Below are 15,917 nucleotides of genomic sequence, written 5' to 3'. Positions count from 1 at the left end.
CGCTCCCTCACCCTGGCTCAAGCCCCATTTTCTCTTCAGATGGCGGGAAGAGACTCCGAGCCTGTCCTTTAATCCCACTGAGATGGCCACCTTCCACACAGGAGACATGCTGTGAAAGCCTAAGGCGCCCACCACCTCCAATGGCTTCTTCTTTGGCCAGTACATGAAGGTCTCCATGTTCTGCATCTTGCCCTTGAATCTCTCCAATCTCTCCCAAGTTCCCTTTTCTAGCTACACTGACCCCAATCTTCAAACACTCCGAGAACACTCCCCCTCTGCACCCCTTCTGCATCTCCAACGTCCTTCCTTTGTTGTCCATAACTTGTTTTCTTATCTCCTTCAGGTCATTGTTAAAAAGTCACCGGAATAACAAGAACTTCCCTGTCAACTGTAACGAGAGCCTACATTTCCTTTGTTTTACTTCCTAGCAGATCTCCCCAGCTGTATAATTTATACAACAATGTCCTTAGTAGCCCCACCCCCAACACTAAAGCGTAAACTCTGTGGAACAGGTGCTTTGGCTCCAGATCTCTAATTACCACTGTATTCTCAGCACCCAGAGCAATACGTTCTCAGAAAACATACGTTGAACGAGCGCAGTTTGGTCACAAGTGGATACAGAAGGTAGATTGCTGAAGGGGTACATAGCTCACAGAGAGACTGAGGTCAGGGACCCGGCATATGGCGTCTGGATATGGACAGAAAGTCACTGCAGATCGTAACTCAGCCCACTCCTCCATCCCAGGGGCTCCGTGCAGCACTGTGGACATGCCCTGGGTCCCTATCTTTAGGCATTAAGTCTGCTTGTGTATAGAAAAATGCTTTTTCGTTTGAGTATCCTGGGTGGTTCCTGATGCCTCCACTCAATGGAGGCAGGCCCTGGGGTCTGCTCCCAAGCCTGTATGTCCCAATCTGAACATGCATTTTGTCAGAGCAGGGAGATGACGGTGCACTTTGGGGACGCTTGTGCTCTACTGCCTACCAAAAGGGGGCTGTCTGGGCTAATTCTTCTCATTTACCAACTTGACTGGGTTTAGATCACCTAGGAGACAGTTTGGGCACACCTGTGGGTGTTTCCAGAAGGTTTAACTGGACAGTAAAGACCCCACCTGAACGGATGTGGAGCATCTCGTGGACCAGGGTCCCAGACTGAAAAGTGAAGGGGAAAAGAAGGAAGCCATTAGCCACTGTTCTATTGCTGTGAAATGATACCATGACCATGGCGACTGATACAAGGAAGCATTTGATTGGGAGCTGATTATAGCTTCAGAGGGTGAGTCCATGATCATCACGGCAGGAAGTGTGGCAGGCAGACAGACAGACAGGAGGCAGGCAGGAGGCAGGAGGCAGGCAGGCAGGTGGGCAGGCAGGCAGGCAGGCATGGTGCTGGAGCAGTAACTAAGAGCTCACATCTTAGCAGCAGGCAACAGTCAGAAAGAGAATAAGACTGTGCCACCCTCAGTGACACACCTACTCCAACAAGGCCACACCTCCTAATCCTTACCAGACAGTTTCACCAACTAGGGATGAAGCCTTCCAACATATGAGCCTCCGGGGGCCATTCTTAACTCAAACCCTCATAGACAGGTAGCAGTATCATAATACAAAATGCATTTAGTTCAGTTTCAAAGGACCTCCTGCTTTTCCATTCTCAAGGCTGTTTAAAAGTCCAAAGTCTCTTCTGAGGCTCAAGGCAACCTCTTCACCGTAACGCCCTGTAACATCAAAAAGCCAACTCCACACTTCCAACATACAATCACACAAAATTTACATTACCCTTCCAGAATGGAGGAACAGGGGCATAGAGAAGAAATAGTGGACCACAGCAAGGCAAACTTCAAGTTCTGAATCTAATGTGTCTATTAGATGGCTCTTCATGCCTCCCACTCCTTCCAGGTTTTCTGGCTGTAATTTCTCTCTCTTCCATACCCAGTCTGAAGCTTTCCTTAGCAGGTATCCTACAGCTCTGCACGTCCAACGTCTTGGGATCGCCAATAAAACCCAGGCTTCACCTTCACAATGTAATGGCCTCTCGGGGCTTCTTTTTTTTTTTTTCCCCTGGAGCTGGGGACCGAACCCAGGGCCTTGCGCTTCCTAGGCAAGCGCTCTACCACTGAGCTAAATCCCCAACCCCTCTCTCTCGGGGCTTCTTATGCAGAGTACCCTGTTGTCCCCTGGCCTTGGTGGCTTTCCTTAACTGTGAAGGAAGATTCCATAAGCTCCTTCTTGTTCTTTCTGGATGTAGACAGAAGCTCATGGCAGAAGCTGCCAAGTTCTGCAGCCTGCTAGGGCTGGAACCTGGCCTCCACTCTGAATTACATTTGCATAATGTAATTATCCTGTGAATGTGAATGTAACTGTGTGTGTGTATACATAATATATTTGACAGATCGATGCTTCCCTTTCTTAGATAAGCTTTGCTTTTCCCAAGTTGGAACCTTAGTTGGGCGGGTCCTGCCCTGAAGTCACCACTCCCTTTATTAAATTTGGCATCAGACCCTTAAACGTCCCATTTCTTTGAGCACAGGACTTGGAGCCAACCTCACCTTCCCTGGTTCTCTTTTTCTCCTCAGACTGTGCATTCCATGTTTCTTTTGCCCTGCTTGCTTTTCACTGTGGAGCTGCACAAGAGTGACCACCAAGAACCATGTAACACGGTCCATGCTAGGTTGTTTCGAAATCTCCTCTGCCAACATCAATCCAAAACTCTTCGGTTTAGCCTCCGGCAGATTTTTAGAAGGGAAGAAAGCAGCTGCATTGTTTGCCAAAATATCACAAGGAGAGTATCTAATATCGTGCCCCTCTGAAACTTCTTCAGTCTGGGCCTGTAGAGCCCCCCATTGCTCTCTGCACTGCTGTCTCCCATGCTCCTCCCAGGATGGCCCAGTAAGCCCCGCCTACGGAGCTAGCCCCGCCTACAGCACTCAGTCGCTTTCTAACTGCTTCTTGTTCCCTTTACCACAGGTAGAGTTGCACCATGACCACCTGACTGCACCCTTAAACCGGAAACTAAAATAAACCTTCCTCCCCTAAAGTTGATTTTATAAGGTCTATTGTCACAGAGATCAGAAAAGTAACTAATGTAGAATGTTGGTACTAAGTAGTGAAGTTGTTGATCTGAGAAACCTGACCAAACTTTTTTAGGGGAAACGTGGGAAGAAGAGTTTGGAGCTGTCTGGGCCAGATACGCCCCGGAATGCTGTAAGCCAGCTACTCTCAACCTGTGGGTCGCTTTGACAAACCTCTGTCTCTTGACACATTGCGAATCCATAACAGTAGCAAAATCGCAGTTATGAGGGAGCAGCAGACATAATTTTATGGGTGAAGGGTCACCACAACGTGAGGAACTGTGTTAAAGGGTTGTAGCACGAGGAAGGTTGAGGGCCACTGCTCTAAGTAGAGCTCCATGGGCCTCCTGGTGAGAGTCCAGAAAACGGAAGTGCTTGGAGAAACCCAGTTCAGGAGGCAGCAGAAGAGATGAGACTCTCCCGGGCACTGGCTGTGGGGTATTTGCATTACATTGTAGCATAGGAGCTAGCCGCACTCTGCTTGTGTTCTGAAAGCAGGTAAGGATGCACCGAAATTAAGGAACTAAGTTCAATGGCGGGGAAATGTCAAGGCAGCACGGCGTGCAGGCTATGGAAGGGCTTTGTTCAGTGTATTCTGATTTACAGTGGCAGACCTAGAAGGGTGTGAACAATGTGCTATTTGTCCAAAAGATAAACACCATTAAAGAGAAATCTTATGCTCTTCACTGGGGTCGTGCACAAGCAAATTCATTTGAGAGGGAGCCTGCCGCCCGAGCACATATCTCAGATCTGGTTCGCCTTCCTGTGCTAGCAAATCGTCGATTCCCTGACCTAGTCCTAACCTAGGCTATCCCACAACAGGAGGAGCCTGTGCAAACAGTCCCTGATGTGTACCTTAACCTCTGTGCCTGTAAATAACATTCTGATCCTGACCCTTATGCAGAGGACGGAAATTAGAGGACTACTTTCGTTGTCATGGCAACCCTGAAGCTCCTTTGTACTAGGTACTTCAGCTGCCTGACTTCTGCAGTGATGGTTGCTAGGTCTCAGATCTGTTGCTGACCAACCATATGATCCTGGAAAAGTCCTTTAATTCATCCACCCACCCATCTATCCATTATGTTCTGACATCCAAAAGGAACTTGTACCGGCTTACAATACAAAATAAAACCATTAAAAGAAAAACAAAAGCTCAAAGCCATGCTAGAAATAGAGAATATGGGGTGTGGTGGGGAATAAATACATACATACATACATACATACATACATACATACATACATACATGTGTGTATATATATATATATATATCCATTAGAAAAAGAACAATACTTTAAAGCATGAATGAATGCACTTTTTATAACTGGGGCTTCTGAGTCCTTCCTAGCACTTGGCCTCAGTTTCCTCTTCTATATCATAAAGTGATGGAGTTGACCCTCATGGTCTAAGATTCATTCCTATTCTCCCAATGTCACTTCAGGAAGGATGAATGGGAACGTCTGCTCTGCACCACTTGCCTATCTCCTCCCTTTTCTGAATTCTTTGCCCATCTCCTCCCAAGGTGGCAACAAAATGACTTACTTGTGGCCAACTGTAGCGCCCCAGTTCTTTCATTTGGAAGAAAGTGTAACTGCCCCGTGTTAGTAACCGCTACTCATCCAGTTCACTCAGAGATGACCGAGGCCCACCTTAGGCAGGGCATAGCACCAAGGCCATGGAGATAAGTCAGGACAACTGGACCATCTGCCCTCAAAGCCTTTTCAAGGGTAGCCACAGTGAAGTCGGGGACAGTGGGTTCTTCTCAGCCTTCCTAACGCTGCCCACCCTTTCATACAGTTCCTCATGTTGTGGTGACCCTCAACCATAAAATTATGTCATTAATACTTCATAACTGAAGTTCTGCTACTCTGTGATTCATGATGTAAATCTGATATGCAGGATATCTGATATGTGGCCCCTGTGAAAGGGTTGTTTGACCCCCTAAAGAGAGTTTTGACCCACAGGTTAAAAACCGCTGTTCTAGATTATAAGACAGGTCACCATGGGAGCCCAGGGCACCTAGCAAACTTTCGAGAAGCTCTTGGAGAAGACTTTAACAGGGCCTTGAATGAAGGTCCTTTGTAGTCTTTATTTTTAAGACTACCGGCTCACTGTGTAGCTCTGGCTGTCCTGGAACTCACTGTGTATACAAGCCGGCTTCGAACTTATCTAGATCTGCCTGCCTTTGCCTCCAAAGTCCTGGGAATAAAGGCTTATGCTACCATGCATGGTCAGGATTTGAACTAGAATAATCCATCCACACAACGATAACAATGCAAATGGTTCTACGGTACAAAGAGACACAGATGAGGTTTTCAACTCAGTCCCATCCCTAGCCTGAACCTGCAGAGCAACCGCTTAGGCCGCTTTTCAATGCAGGGGTCAGTCTTAGTCTGGGTGAGTACCCTCTGCCCCTCCAGGATGGAAGATGGGGTTGCTGACATCTGCACCCCTCTCTCCCTTTCCCAGGGAAGCAGTGTAACTAAGAAGACCCTGGAGCCACAGACCCTGTGTTTCAATGCTTCAATTCTGCAACTACGTGACACTGGGCAGTGACTTCACCTCTCCATTACCTCAGTTTGCTTACCTGGAAAATGGGACTAAGAACCTAACTCTGAGCCTCGTTATAAATCTAGTATCCTGTCAACGTCGGAACACGGAAGGACCTCGTACTGGTAAGTGCTGACAATTACTGCTCTACTGCTGATGTCCTGCCCAGCATGCCTGCATTAATTAGCCGTGTTAATACTTGTTCTCACAGCAATGTTTAAGCCATTTAGAAGCTTCTGGAGTTACAATTTTGTATACTTTGCAAAGTTGCTAATGCAGTGGCTCAAAACTGAAAGCCAACAAGTAACATTTTTATTATTATATTCAGTGCAAAATCACGTGGTGTGAGTAAATCGTGGGCAGCATGGAACCTAGCACTTGTCTCACTGAACCCACAGAATCAGCAGATGCAGGAAGTCCAGGGCATACTTCCCTTTTCTATCACATTGTTCTAAATCATACCACTCTGTATCTGTGCGGGCAGGCATGTATGTGCGGTGCATGTGTGCTTGTATGTTCATGGGCATGCACACAGGAGCTGAGGAGAATGTGAGGCCCCCTGCTCTATCGGTCATCTGGAGCTAGGTGGGTTTTGTTGGGGGGGGAGTGGGTTGTTTGTTTGTTTGGGCCATCCAGCAAGTCTCAGTAATCCTCCTGTCTCCACGCCAACCCTGTCCCAGGGTCACAAGTGCCTCATACTCAGTTTCCCATGCTGATGACTGAGAGCTGGACTCAGTCCTTACACTGGTGTAGCAAGCACTCTGACCCACCAAAGCCCCCTTTCTAGCCTGAAAAGTATGCTACACTTCAATTTGCTTCCTGTTTAGTCTGTAATTCCTTCCACAGGTTTTCCTTATCCCTCACAGGCTTCTCATTAATTTTTTAATGGAAAGTAGAAATGGATGTCTTTTGTAAAAAGTATAGTACGGTTATTAAAATCCCTAGTTTTCCTGTTGAGTGGCCAATTTCAATCTACTCTGCGGATCTGACGATCACTGTCATCATGACCTGCATGTTTTGGGTTTATTCCTTGGTCATCTTTGTTGGACCTGTTTTATTTTTGCTGGAGTATATCTATCCTCAAGTAAAAATGCTTTCGGTGAATTGTACAGAAAGGAAGTTTCTGAGTCTTTGCATGCTGAAATGACTGCATTTTACAGTGGCCTTCTCCAGCTTTTCTCTTTCTATTCCAATGCCATACTCTCCACTCACTCCCTGCACTGAAAGTAATCTCCCTGTGTTTGGTAAATCGCCATACCCAGTGGGCATTTTTAATTTCACTCATATGGATAGATATTGACACTGTTGATAACCTCCGGGATCTTACAAGTCTCCATTTGCTTCGTGATGCACCTAAACCCTTTGTTCTTTTCCTTTGAAATCTTTTCCAGGCATTTGCTTCCTCCTCACAACCCTTCAATGCCACTCTCCTTTAATGTCCTACAGAGCTCTGCTCACTGATGGTCATTACCCTCGTGGGCTTTCTGAAATGGCTCCTCTAGATACTGACACAAAGCACCAACGAAATGGCACGGCCTGTCTAAAAGTGTGTGTGTGTGTGTGTGTGTGTGTGTGTGTGTGTGTGTATTTATGTGTTATGCATGTGCGCATGCCTATGTATGTGTGTATAGAGGCAAGAGACATGGAGTATTGCCTCAATAGTTTGCCACCTTAATTTTTAAGAGTTGCCCAAGAGCACCTGGGTCTTCCCAGTCCCTCCTCCCAGGGCTGTGGTGACAGGCATGTTCCATCTATGACGGGGTCTTCACCCTTTCTTTCCTTCACATCCCCCCACTCCACTTGCTAAATCCTCTCAAAGCTGTATCGGATGTGACTGGAGTTTCCCCCTCTCTGTTCAGACTGTTCCTTTAATTCCAACCCTCATTTCTTCTCATTTGATTACTGGAATGGCATCGTATGTGGGCCCTTTACCCGCAGCTACCTCTGAACATCTGTCCTTCCTTCAGCAACTTAACTCCTCTGCTCCCCAAATCTGTTGACCATTAACTTTAATCAAGATCCAAGCTGGCTCCCACCTCCTCTTAGAACAATGATTAAACTCTTTAGTTTTATCCATAATACTTTATGGTTTCTCTTGCTCTCCATTTACATACCTAACCACCAATGTCACCTTAACTCACACATTCCGCAACTATAGCGAGATCATTTGGTGGGATCTGCCCAACCTCAGTTCCCTCCCCTCCATGTCTCTGCGATTTTGTCTTTATTATTCTGTTCCTGATTTACTGTATGTGCATAAGGTTCTATGTGTTTGTGCGTGTGCACACGTGAGTGTGAATGCATGCAGAAGTCAGAGGTCAATGCTGTCTTCTTGAGTTGCTCTCCACCTAATTTATGCGACAGGGTCTCTCCCCTGGCCTAGGGCTCACTGATTCAGCTTGACTGGATGGCCTCTGAGAGTGAGAGATTGGCCTCTCTCTGCCTCCTCAGCCCTGGAATTTCCAACCACCACCATGGTGATTAAGGAGAGTATGTGGAAGTCAATTAAGCAGTTCTCGTCTTTCGCCATGCAGGTCCCAGAATCAAATGCAAGTGGCCAGCCTGACAGCATGTGCCTCTAACCACCAAGCGATCTCACAGTCTAACCCAACTCCCTGCTTATGTGGATCTGAACTCAGGGCCCCATGCTTGCACGGCAAGTACTTTACTGTCTGAGCCCCTCCTTAGCCTGGATGGTCCCTCCATATTTCCAGGGCACCCTTGCTAATACCTTTCAATATTATACTATTGAAGCCATTTATTTTCATTTTCTCTAACTATGCTGTCAACTCCTAGGAGGCCAGGCCCACTCTCCACTTATTCATCCTCAGCACCTAGCACAGGACAAACATCATAGGACAGATCAAAGGATGCTGAGAGAGGGAAGGACACTTAGGAACTGATTGTGTACAGGGACAAGGAGGACCTATTCAGGTCACGGATGCCAAGAGCAAAGCATTTTACAGAGGCTGAAATACTGCAGAGCAGTGGTGGGTGGTACAGTTGTGAGCAGGTCCCCCATCGAGAGACCCAGAGGGCTCTGGGCACCTTCAGGGCGGACATTCATAGTGCAAGGCTGGAACGGAGGAGACCAGAGAGGTTTGCTGAATGGGGCTGGAGGTGGGCGGTAAGGAAAGCCCTGTGCTCCTCTACGTGTTCTTCTACAGCACTGGGGAGCAGACCTGTGCATTTGTTGAATCACTTGGCCCTTACTTGGCTGCTTGACAGACATTTTAATATCTCTTCAAATTCCTTCAGGGGTTCCCTTTTTCTCCTGCCCTTTAAATGTCAAGGTTTCCAGGACTGTTTTTAGCTACTGTCTCTGCTTAGTCTACACATTCTCCTCATTATGCTTCGCTGAGGCCGCTGTTCTGATCTCCGTCTGGATCTCTGACCCAGAGACCTCCTGAGTCTCAGAGCCCACTAGACTCAAAGATGCTCAAGAGATAATCAACCTAAGCGGTTGTGAAATTCAGCTTGTTGCCCATCCCAGAAAGTCTCCATCACCTAGACCCACGCCACCAGGGTTTTCTCAATGCTCTGTTATCTGATCTACGGTTGAAGTCTTCTGAATTCTTTCACCTTAGTGATCCAGAAATCCCATCCCTCTTTCCTTCCACATTTGAGCTGCTAAGTCCCAGGCCTGCAGTTTTTAGCTGCATTGTTACCATCTCTCCACATCTATTTTTAATTCTCCTTTCTACCCTTTCCCATACTGATTCCAATGAAGTATTTCTCTGTTTTCTAAAATCTGAAGAGTAGTTTTCCATACAATCACATGGGAAGTGTGCAGCTTGAGGAATAGACGCAGAGCCACAAACCCCGTTGAGATTTAAAGTATGGGCTGGAGCGATCACTCAGTGGGTAAAGCACCTGCCCACAGGCATGAGGACTCGAGTTCGGATTCCCAAAGCTCATATGAAACCAGGATGGTGGCCTACGCCCAAACCCAGTGTTCCTGTGGCAAAATAGGCAGCAGAGATAGAAGAATCCCAGAAGCTCGGGGCTGGCTAGGCTGGGAGGATACAGCAGCGAGCAACTCAGTCAGCCTGTCTCAGACAAGGAGGAAGCAAAGACCTCTACATGCATGCCATGGCACATGCATGCCTTGCCTGCACACGCACAAAGGGGGGGAAGGGAGGGGGAGGGAGGAGGGGGCGGGGGAGGGGGAAGGGAGAGGGAGAAGGGAAGGGAGAGGTAGAGAGAGAGATTGCAAGAGAGGGGGGAAGAAGAAAGAAAAGAGAGAGAACAAATAAATAACGTATTAAAACATTTCCATTTCCCGGAACATTCCCTCATGACTCTTTGTAGTCAGGCCAACCATTCCCAGAGGCAACTGCCATTCTGATTTCTAGCACCATCCATTGGTTTTGCTGCTTTTGAGCCGTACATAAATGAGATTAGATAGGAGGGGTGTGTGTGTGTGTGTGTGTGTGTGTGTGTGTGTGTGTGTGTGTGTGTGTGTGTGTGTGTGTATGTGTGTGTTCTTTAGCTTAACGTCTGTGAACTTAAGTGCTAGTTTTCACCTTCCACTGCAGTCGTGCACAACTGGATAGATGGTTATCAGTTTTTCCCATTCACCTATTTCCAGCTTTAGTTTTTCCAAAAATGCATTAAGAACACTTGCGCAGGAGTCTCTCTGGTTAGACAGCTTTAGCAGTGTGGAGTAAATACCTAAATAGAACCGTCAGGTTCTTGGATGCGTTTATGTTCGCTTTAAGAAGCTGCCAAACATCTCTTTAAAATACTCACACCATTTCTAACACACCAGCCATGGAAGAGAGCTCGCCATACCTAAAACAGCCTGTAAAATGCAAATCGAATTGCACCATGTCTCTACTAGACACTCCTCTCTGCCTCTTACCAGTTTCAGTCCCACAGGAAACAGGCCAGGCCCGCCATTGCACAGTTAGCGATTTACCCCACCTCGTCTTTGCTATTTCCCTGTGAGCTCCCTTTTCTCCAGGCTCACTGACAAAATTCTCCTACTCGTGAACTTGGGTTTGTTTTGTGGTTCATGACCTCCCCCTCGCCCCCCATCCCTGCTTTTTTAACTATGTCTTGCCATGTAGCCCAGGATGGCCCAGACCTCATGCTTTTCCTGCCTCAGTCTACAGAGTTCTGGAAGCACGAAGTTCTTTCTGACTCTGGATAAGCCTTCCCTTTGCTTCCCTTCGCCGTTTTCCTCTTATTTGTATTTCTAACACCCACGTTCCTTGGCAGAGGCGTTTCACATCTGCACCCCACTTCTGAGTCTACTGCTTCTGCTCTCTGCTCCCCAAACACACAGGGACTTGACCATGAGACTCTGCTCCAAATGTCATAACACGTTATTTTCTTTTCTCCACCTGACTGTCTCTGACAAGATGTCCTTTGTCCTGCCCTTTCTTGTATCACTGGTGACTGGCCACCAGGCAGATGTCACGCTGGGAGAAGGGCATAGGACGGGAAGGTAAGACATAATCCCTGTTCCCATATGGCTTTGGTGGAATGAAAAAGACAGTGGAGGGCTGGGGAAATAGGTCAGGGCCAGGGTGCTTGCCTACTATGTATGATGTCCCAGGTTTAATCCCCAGCACCATAGATACCACAGAGATGCACACAAGGCAGCCCAGTGATGGAGGGAGAAAGCTAGAAACCAAGAACAAGAATGAGCTTGCGCTCAGAACAAGAGGAGTAATGGACAAGGCAAGGCAAGGTCCCTTTAAAAAAAACCGTGTCTGCCATGGGATCTAAAAGAGATGAGCTAATCAGGTAACATGCTGTGAACAAGAGGCTGTTCAAGAAAATGAAATGGAGCTGGGAAGAGAAGCTGAGGTGACCTGCGTGCAGAAGGCAGGGCAAGCGCCAGACCCAGAAGCTGCTGAGGGTCTTGAGACCTTGCCGCAAGACAGTTATGCCGTCCCTTCTCAAGCACCCTGACGACTCCCTGGACCCGCCATTGTATCTCTCAGTGCTTACACAATATATATTTGTTCAACTGATAAATGCTAACAAAGTTTGACGGCTCCGGGGAAGGAAGATAAATACACGCAGCGTCTATAAAGTTTTAAATTATTTATTTTTTTACTTATATTTATTTACTTATATATTGCACTTTCATTGGTTCTCTGGTGTTTAGAGGTTTGCACGTGTGTTTTGAGCATATCCTCCCCGCACTAAACAGCGTGTCAAGTGGAATGCAGGGCAGAGCACGTTTTTGAGCAAAGGCACGAATGGAGTTTGTTTAGTGGACGCAGTCGATACGGACATGACAGAAACTGCATATCAGGTTCTGCCCAGTGGGAAGGGACAGGACTCAGGGCAGGACAGGATTAGTTTGGAGAAGCAAGCATGAATCTTTCCTTGGAATAAGAGGAAGGGATGGGAAGTGGGGGGGATGCAGCAGAAATAAAACGCTACCTGGTGGGAGGAGGGTGCTATCACCACGTATGTGGTCCAGAAGGTGTTTTCTTCAATCTGCTTGGTGCTGTAAGATCGCCTCTCCTCAGCCATGCCAGGGCAGTGCATGCCATCACTGTGGGCAGATGTGACTGTAACTGGCTGTGCTGGGAGCTCTGGTGGACATTTGACGGCTCACTGAGATCTCGAGGTAACAGGTCTATATTGACAGTGCGTGGATGATTTGGAGTCGGAATCAAGACTGTCAGACACCACAAGGAGCTATGGCAACTTGGGAGTCCAGATCGTTTGGGTGTCTTGTTCTAGTCAGCCTCAGTGAGCGGAGATGCAGTGTAAGAGGACAACGGTCCAATGTCTGCAGTGCGGGGTTCACCTGTTCCCCGATGTTCTCGTGTGTGGTGAGAAACAACAGCTTGAGAGCACAGAATGCGGGTCATGGGTGGCTACTGAACGAACTGTAGTAGTGGGGGATGGGGGCCTAACAATCCTCCCGACAGTGCACGCATGAACGTGTGAATATTGGTACCAAATCCCTGTTTGATGTGTTTTCTTCTGTACATATCTACCTACGGTAAACGTTCACTTTTTCACTTAAGGAAACACTTCTTCAGTGTTTCTTTTGGTACATTAGAACTCCCCTCAAATCACTACTTTTGTGCTTTGAGAGTATTATTGAGCAAAATAATGATTGCCTGAACACAAACACTGTGATATTGAGACAGTTACTCTGAAAAGCATATGGCTAAGAGATCACTGGCAGGGCTGAGAGACCAAGGGCAGGGTAGCGTAGACAGGGCTAATAAAGTGGACAAAGGATGCTTCACATCCAAGTTTGGATGGTGTGGGATGCACAGAATTTCATTATGGTACTCAGAACAGCATGCAATTAAAAACTTACAAACTGGGGGCTGGAGAAGAGATGGCTCAGCGGTCAAGACCACTGTCTGATCTTCTAGAGGCCCTGAGTTCAATTCCCAGCAACCACATGGTGGCTCACAACCATCTGTAATGAGATCCGGTGCCCTCTTCCGGTGTGTCTGAAGACAGCTACAGTGTACTCATATACATAAAATAAATAAATCTAAAAGAAATCCTTACAAATTGTTTATATTTTTGGATTTCTCATTTACTATTTCTTCAACTGTGGGTAACTGACACTACAAAATACTAAACAGGAAATGAAGGGAAGCTTTCTTGCAAAGAGAAAGAACCCAACACCAGCTAACTAAAGATGAGGTCAGTGACTTGCCCATATAGCCGGTGGCATGGCATTAGTCACGAGTGACATGGAAACCTGCCTTCTGGAGCACGTCAGAGCTCAAAATCCAAATTCAAAGACAGCAAGGTGACCTGAGTGAACATAGGAGGTGGGGTTCGGGGGGACGATCTTTTAAAGAGAAATACATCCTAACGGGAGAAAAGGAGCCTTTGGACTAAGCCCCACAGTGTCCACTCAGAGCTGCAGAGCAATGAAGGGCCTGGGCCAGGAGACAGGTGGCCGTAGCAGCAGAAACAGCAGGTGACGTGGGACCTGGATCCATCGGTAGAGTATGGTCCTGCTGGAGTAGTTTCAGTTAGAGGAAGGCAGGAGAGCTCGAGATGGGTGGCTGCCCCTAGTGTGGAACCTGACCTTAAACAGAGATAGCTCACAGCAGACACGGTGCTCTCTGTGTTCAGACCTCCTTATGCATTTACGCTAACAAATGATAGATTACTTTGCATAGTCACTACCGACACTGGAAATTTCCTAACCTTAGGACCTGCGGTGTGCTGAATTGTGTTCCTTCAAGCTGCGTGCCCCCTCAAAACCTTAGAGAGCGACAGACATAACCCAGAACAATGAGGTAATGCTGAGTCAGGGTGGAGTCCAGACAGTGACCTACCCTTACACAAAACAGAAGCAGAGAGAAACTGCCACATGGCAGAGGCTGGACCCGGGCAGCCCCCAGCCAAGGCACATCCAGCTTTATTGGGAGAAATACAAGGAAGGAATTCCAGAGAATGGGGCAGGTGCATGGCCCTGGTAACTCCTTGGCTTTGGATTTCCCTTTCTCGGAACTGTAAAAAGAAAAAAATAATTCCATTGTTTTCAGCCCTTGGGGTCTACCAAGCAATGTGTGATACACTTCACAGCCATTACAGGAAAATAGCAAAGACACTGAGGTGGTCAAAAAGGGTACAGGAGGAAGCCTATAGGTAGGCCCCAGAGGGGAAAAAACAAATAAATTCATACCCTGGATTCTGTCCCCTAAAGGTACACAGGGGGAGCTGTGACGTTAAATGGTATCTGTGCATTAAAGACTCCTTGTGTGCCTTTACCCTCAGACATGCGCCACGCGTAGGCTGTGGACTCTAATTTTGTTGCTGTTGAGGCTGAATCAACTTCAGCAAAACTACTGAACTCACACTCATCAAATCTTCAACTCCTTCGTTTCTTTTGTGTGTGTGCAAGAAAATAATCCGAGTTCTCTTTAGGCTTCCCAGTGCTTACGGTGGCTAGAAAGGGCCCACGGCCAGACACCTGCGACCTGATGAAGTTATGACAAATCGAAGTGGAGGAGCAGGACCAGACCATGAAGATGGACTCCGTCCAGTCCCCCAGCAGAGCGTGACCCCAGGCCTCACAGCGTCTGTGAAATTCACTGCAGGTTGGTGGCTCTTTGGTTTCTCTCCGTGCTGGGGCAAAGTGCCCACTTCCACCCAAGGAACTCTCCTCTAGACAGAGTGTCAAGTAACTGCTGCTAGATCACAATTACGCTCTGATTGGGGCTCCGTAAAGAATTACAAGTCAGATCTCTTTGCTTAAGGGACAGGTTCCTCCACTCAATTAACATTCCCATTTTGGGGTTCTGTGGCACTTATAAAGGCCACTGCTACTTCGGTGGCTGAAAGCAGCAGACATTTATTGTCTCGTGGTTCTAGAGGTTACAAGTCTATGTCAAGATGTCAGCAGGGTTGGGATCCCTCCTGGTTCTGGGGGAGAACCTGTTACTTGCTCCATGCAGCTTCTGGTGGCTCTAGCTGTTCCGTGGCTTGTGTCTGCACCAATCTTGGTCTCCGCAGCCACAGTACCATCACTGCTTCAGCAAAGCTCCTTATGTCTCTCTTCTGTTTATGCAGTTTATGTATATGGGCACTTTGTCTGCGTGTACATCTGCACACCAGAAGACGGCATCAGAAAGTTGTGAGCTGCTATGCAGATGCTGGGATTCGAACTCAGGACCTCAGAAGAGCAGTGAGTGCTCCTAGCCACTGAGCCATCTCTCAGGGCCCCCTATGCTTCTCTTCTACAAGGAAACTTCTAATAGTATTTTTAGATCATCTGATGGTACAAAAATTCTCTCTCAAATCTGCAATTTGATCACATCTTCAATGGCCTTTATTCCAAATTCACAAGTTCTAACATTCTACCTAACAACTGTAACACCCACAAGTTCTAAGGACTTTGCAATGCCTTGGACACAAAGGAGACAGAAATTCATTTTTGAAACTCATTATGTGTGAGGGGGTGGGGGAGAAAAAAAGAAATTCATTCCACACTCTTACTCCATTAGCATTCTCCTAAAAGGTAATCCTAAACTTCATGCCACAGACCCTTCAAGCTGCTTTTCTTATATCCACAATATAGCAGGAGCTATCTGACACCGGTGTCATCTCTTCAGGCTAACCTGTGAGTAGCATGAGAGCCAGGCTTCACTTTATCTTTAACTACGATCTCAAATGATCTCATATGATCACACTGCACCCTTAAATCCTTACTACCTCACACACAGGCCTGCATACACTCACATGCACACATTTGCACTTATGCAGATTCACGTGCACACGAGTGTGGAGGCCGGCTGAGGGACAATGTTTGGTATTGTTCCTTAGGCACCATCACTTAATTTTGAGATGAT

The 15,917-nt window shown here is 47.2% G+C and overlaps 1 protein-coding gene and 1 long non-coding RNA gene across 4 annotated transcripts in view; one reads left to right on the top strand and one right to left on the bottom strand.

The window, feature by feature from the left end:
* The window catches only part of Tmem266 (transmembrane protein 266), a 114,351-nt gene that overhangs the window by 83,029 nt on the left and 15,405 nt on the right, over positions 1 to 15,917 (bottom strand).
* The window catches only part of LOC148004142 (uncharacterized), a 53,157-nt gene that overhangs the window by 35,189 nt on the left and 2,051 nt on the right, over positions 1 to 15,917 (top strand). For both annotated transcript variants that reach the window (XR_015627274.1, XR_015627275.1), the window contains exons 2-4: positions 5,536 to 5,741; positions 14,494 to 14,666; positions 15,139 to 15,253. This is a non-coding gene — a long non-coding RNA (uncharacterized LOC148004142). The remainder of the gene's footprint in view (positions 1 to 5,535; positions 5,742 to 14,493; positions 14,667 to 15,138; positions 15,254 to 15,917) is intronic.

This window comes from Rattus norvegicus, chromosome 8 (genome assembly GCF_021556685.1).
Source record: "Rattus norvegicus strain SHRSP/BbbUtx chromosome 8, alternate assembly SHRSP_T2T, whole genome shotgun sequence".
Lineage (NCBI taxonomy): Eukaryota > Metazoa > Chordata > Mammalia > Rodentia > Muridae > Rattus > Rattus norvegicus.
This window is presented reverse-complemented; position numbering and strand designations above follow the sequence as displayed.